The following is a 5919-nucleotide window of genomic DNA, read 5'->3' as shown; positions in this document are numbered from 1 at the left end:
GATCGCAACTGGAGAGTTAAGCACTGTGTTAATTATGGAGCCAATCAAAAGTTGTTTAAACGGTGTCCAATCTTGTATATCTCTAATACCGCCAACAAGTGTTGTTTCAAGATCAGTTTCGTTGTCTGTCAAGATTGCGGGAATTGCAAATCTTGTCTTCTTCCGGCGAAAGGGGAGTATGAGCACGCGCTTCTGGCAAATTGAATTGAACCGATTTCAATTTGCATTTTGTAATCTCAAGGTCAACGACACGTTAACTTAAAACAGCAGAGCGGTTGTCGCCACACTGATTGTCATAGTGCAGTTATCGTTTTTTATGCTTTACGATGTTTCGGAATGAGAAAGCGTGTTGCGTCATGTCTGTAAATGGCGCAATATTGATGAATCATTATTGTTGATACTGACTCGTGTATTATCTTTAATATATATCATTTGTAGCTTGAGTCTTTCGGTTAAAAAAAAAAGAGTTTAAGATTAAAAATTAAGATTACGTTATGTAAAAACAGATAATATTTCTCCGTATCAGTTCTTGAAGGAATCATGTGGAAGAAGAATTGAATCAATGAAAGTAAAAAACTTCCATACATTTCAAATACTTCGAATATTTTTACTACTGTCATGAATAATTGATTGATAAAAATAAAATAAGAGTTGAGAAATATTTTTATTTAGATCGATTATTCTCGAAATTTGATTAATATACATTTTGATTAAGACGGAAACAAATATCGTCTAATTCTAGATAAACTATGTATAATTTTTAAACTGCACATATATCAGATGCAATAATTCAGTATGATTTTGCAACTGCAAAGTCGTACTGAATTTTGCGTGCGTTCTCCTTTAAGACGTCGTGTTGCTTTTCTCCCTTGAATTCTTTTGCGACATTTTCTCGCGGAATTCTCGTAATTCTCGTAATTTACACGATGCAAAGAGAAAGAACGTTCGCAAACAGTCCATGTCTTTTGCAATGGACATGATTAAATTAATGTTAGACTAAGAGAAACTTATTCAATTACGAAAGCATTCGACCTTTTTAAACATTTTTCGATTTAATGATTTGATAAATACATTGAAAAATTCATTGATTTTATTGTAAACCGGCCATTCAGCAAGAATTTTCGATGGTGTCTAATTAATTAAATAGTTAGTGTAGAGTTATTATATATTCACTACCATTCAGATGTTTGGAACGTTCTATATTCTTTAAATAAAAACACCATTCTTTACAGATGTAATTATTTTATTGAAAATACATCAAAGTTTATTCTTGAATATACGCTATTGAGAATAAAATTTATGACTGAAACAATATAAATTTTCGTATATTTACAATTTAACAAATAAAGTTGATTTACTCTTCATTTCTCACATGAGGTGTTCAAAATATTCCCGCCTTATAAATTCGTTAAATGTAAAGCTATTTATACATGTTTTTAAAATTGTCTCATAATTTAAAAAATTGTTTGCTTTCTGTATTTAAAGGATGTGTAGAATATTATCAAACAATATTTAATTGTAAAATATTAAAGAGAATAAAATTTAAATTATGACAATGAAAATTAAGATATAATGTTGAGGTGTTAGAAACATTCCATGAATAGTTACATAACGTAGGGTTGAACTTTTTTTTTTAAATTTAAAGACGCTCTTAAACTTTTAAACGGTAATGGAGACTCGATAATTGTTTTCGAATTTTATTCTGATGTTGCATAAACTAGAAATGTACTTTTCTACGATAATATCATAGGAGGAAAAACCAAGTTAAGTGGAAATAATTATTGCCAATTTCGACACAAAATTTCCCCACATATGATTATCAATTCTAACAGTCTTAAGAAATTTCCCACGTTGTATCTGATGCAAGATTACTGTTTTTACGAAAATCGATTTTCAATCGTACTTGGCATAACGTGCCGATTTAATTATTCGATTGCCCGAGACGTAATATCTCATCAAAGGAATAAATGAATTTTCCACACTTGCCCAAACTGTTGTAATAAATCATATCGCAATATTGTAGATGATGTTGCGCCGTGTTGCGCGTATTTGCGAAAGGGAGTGATTAATGACTGAAAATTATGGCATTGCTACCGGTTCTAGGCTCACATCCAAATACATTTCTAGTCGTACTTGAGTTGATGAAAATTGGCTTTAATCGCTTTTGGAATGATGCAAACCAAATATTTCAATCAAAAGCTCTATTAATAAATGGAATTTACAGCGCCACAAAGCAGTAAATTACAAAGGACCACCCCGCCATTATCAATATTTAAAAATTGATTATTTGGCTTATATGAAATCGATTTTTCCCAACAATAATACCTAAACATTAATGGAATTCTTGAATAATTAATGAACGAAAATAAGAGGATGTTTGTAAATTACGTGAATTATGATTCAGTGATATAAATAATATATTTACCGTATTCTTGCGTCGTTGCATACACTTGTAAAATAACCTCGGATTGACTTTAACCTTTAAGCTTCTAGACTAGACTTACTCTTTAATAAAATTTCAATTTAATTCAATTAAATTTTTGCAGAATTATAAAAACATGTAGCTTTAAGAATAAAAAAATTTGCTTGACAATTTTTTGGGGAAAAATGTTGACGTATAGTAGCAAAAAATTTTATATATTTTTAATATCTATTATATAATATCTTTAATATAAAAATAAACAATGATATAATAATCAATGAAATTATACGATGGGACATATATATTATTTTTTTTTAGAGAAAAGAGAAAAAAATGATCATAAATTAGATAATGTATTTATAAGTATATCTAAAAGAAAATGCATCTGAAATTATGTAAAACAGTAAATTTTGCAAAGGCTATTTAACAACATTTTGTATATATCTTACATAAAAAAAGTTGTACAGAATATTTTCCTGAATTTTTTAAATCTATAGAATATTTTCCTTGGAAAATTTCTGCATCGAGTTACGTTAATTAAGGTGACACAACGCGTCTTTCGAAAGATGCACAGTCTCAATGAATTAAATTACAAAACCGGAATCTTATGTACATATTTTGTTTCACTCATTAACCGTCGATTGTCGCGGCAAAGAAACTTTAATTCTCCGCAAGCAATCATATTCTGTATTAATCTAGTCTTATCTACGCTCTCTTCGCGACTATAAAAGACACGCATCAGCGAACGATACCTTTAGTGATTCGTGAATATCAATTGTACCACGCCGCGACTTCTCTTCTTCACTGATCTCGCTCGAAATATCCGTATTCCGTAAAAAGAACAGAATAACGGCGTATGCTGAAACATTCATCACACCGTAGCGATTCACGTATTTCCCTCGGTCGAGTGCAGGCACGTGTGATTCACATGTGATACATCCGAAGACGTGCGAATAGGACGAGAAATTCGCGCGTATCATCGCCGAAGGACCAAAGTGGTAGCTGAGATAGGTGATCACAGAAAACGCTTACGACGGTTGAAACCCATCGCCGAGCACGTGAAATATATTATTTGGGATATCGCTGGGAGATAGTAGAAGAGAAAAGGTGAGTCCTTCCGCCTGCTGCTTGGCAGCAAATTCGCAAAGAGCGAAATGTCGAGGACATTCGCGTTGATTAGATCGGACCGGATGACAAAGCGGTTGGTCAAAATATTTTCGAGATCCTGAGAGATTTCGTTCACAGAACATCGTGACGGTTATGAACGAGGACGTAAGCTGCCTTCTAAATGGATGGTTTGTTCGTTCGTTCATTCGAAGGGATTGAACGAAAAGTCGGAATAATCGTTTATACCGGATGTATGATTGAATTTAGGTCTCGTCGCTGACGCCTGGTATCAGGTGATCGATATGTTTCTTGAAATTGATTCACTATCGCGCGAGTAGAATACCTTTAATACTTTTGTGACCTGGAAGTGGAAAGACAAATATTTCATATAAAGCGAGACATGTCGTCTGTTTTTGTTTTAGTTAATTATAAACAATTTCCTATTTAATTCTAAGATATCACTCTTTAATAATAAATTATAGTCACTAATTTGGCAAAACAATAACAACAAAAATAATGATGATAATAATGATGATAATAATAATAATAGTACTTCATAATAATAGTAAGAATAATGTTTTGAATTTCGTCCATTTTGATTATTTAATTTCTTTACTTTTATTAATGTGTTTGGAATATATATTTAATATACTAAAAATTAAATTACTTTTCTTTCTTTTATTGTATCTATTTCTTATTCATTAAATTAACTGTTTTTCCGGCATTAAATACAGCAATATAATATATTTGAGACACTTCAGTGCTTTATATGACCCCCCCCCCTCTCTCTCTCTCTCTCCTAATTATGGATGTTGTATACTTAGCGAGTAAACAAGCAAGACCGCATGCGTAGTAGCATAGCTGTAATAGGAAATCAAGAGCAACATCAAAGACCAATGTCGGCCAATGGCCTGTAATCCGTAATCAAGTATCTTTGATATCGCCACACTGTATTCTCTCTCTCTCTCTCTCTCTCTCCCATCATTTTTTGCGTAGCATATAAATTACATTCAAATAATTCATAGTATTTTATACTTTTATTGAAAAAAGTTGAAGATTGATATCAAGTATTATTTTGCAAAAGACATTTAAATTTTGGCTATTTGAAGAGTTTCAAATTATACAAATTATACACCACATTAAAGAGCTACTTAAACGGAGTCGAGTGGTGTATCTTATCTTGGGGGAAACACCGGGAATGTGGAAGAAATCAAAGACAATAATGCTATCGTATTTACAGATAAAAAGTTAATAAGTAAGACAGTAAGATATCAAGATATCTTGGAAATTAAGCAACAAAAATATATTCTTACTTATATACATACATCTTGACGGAGTTTTCCAAATGACGAGAATAATGAAGAGTTTGCAATTAGATCACGATTTCTCCAACTTTTCTGATATCTTCCCAAGATAAGCGCATGAAAAAAACGGTTTTTTCTGAAATATCTCAAAATTTAATTAGATATAGATCTGAAAATAATTTTGTTAAACTCAAAATAATTATGTAAAATAAATTGGTTACTAAAATGTCAAAACTTTTTTCAGCATTGCTGACCATGCTTGAGTTTCTTATATAATTATTTTAATAGTCCAACAAAATTATTTTTAGATCTGTATACACCTAAATTTTTAGTTATTTCAATACAAAATTCTTTTCCGATACCCGATTCGATTTCGTTTAAGTAACTTTTTAATATAATATATTATTTATATCATCTTAAAACTTCGTCCAGGTTGGCCAGAAAACAGTCATGTAACACTTCCTTTATTCAATTATTATTGAAATTGTTTACAATTTTTATTCCTGCTGTCCAATACATTTCGCAAATTAGAAATTTTCGCAATTATTCAAATATTCTCGAGGAATTTTACTCCTCTTCTCTTCGTAATAAAGTCTGACCAGACAACTCGGATCGATCTATTTTTATCACGTCTTCGATGAAGAAACCAACAATCTTTTAACCATTGCTGCCAAGTTTCCCGGCAAAGTTTTCGATTGAATCCGCTTGACGCATCGTTTGCCTCTTTTTTATATGCCTAAGTTTTAAAAAGTACCAGCTGGCTCTCCCAAAAATAAATTTGTTGATGTACGAGCGAGTGAGCGAATAGTACGTTTATGTACGCTCAAGTCTCTATCTCGAAACCAAATTACAAATATGATATTAAAAAGTAAAACAATGAAGTACTTTACGGTTATTAGATAACTCTAAAATTCTACTTCCAAAGATAGATAGTTGTAAAATGAAATTCGAAAGTGCTATGTGAAAACCCAATGTGAAAGTTACCGTTATAAAATTTTTTTTATTTAGTTTTTTCTACACTCTTGCTCTTTACTACACTCTAGTAATTTTGTAAAGTGTTACAAATATAATATTTATTAAATATGT

The 5919-nt window shown here is 31.1% G+C and overlaps 1 protein-coding gene across 7 annotated transcripts in view; it reads left to right on the top strand.

The window, feature by feature from the left end:
* Positions 1–5919, top strand: part of LOC108752314 (multidrug resistance protein homolog 49-like) — a 92739-nt gene that overhangs the window by 41598 nt on the left and 45222 nt on the right. For 2 of the 7 annotated variants that reach the window (XM_018493074.1, XM_018493071.1), the window contains exon 1: positions 3230–3529. The exons of the other annotated variants lie outside the window; for them this stretch is intronic. The gene's annotated coding sequence lies outside the window, so the exon portion shown is untranslated. Of the gene's footprint in view, positions 1–3229; positions 3530–5919 lie in introns of those variants that run through there. 7 annotated transcript variants of the gene reach the window in all.

The sequence above is a fragment of the Trachymyrmex septentrionalis genome, unplaced genomic scaffold, assembly GCF_001594115.1.
Source record: "Trachymyrmex septentrionalis isolate Tsep2-gDNA-1 unplaced genomic scaffold, Tsep1.0 scaffold6, whole genome shotgun sequence".
Lineage (NCBI taxonomy): Eukaryota > Metazoa > Arthropoda > Insecta > Hymenoptera > Formicidae > Trachymyrmex > Trachymyrmex septentrionalis.
This window is presented reverse-complemented; position numbering and strand designations above follow the sequence as displayed.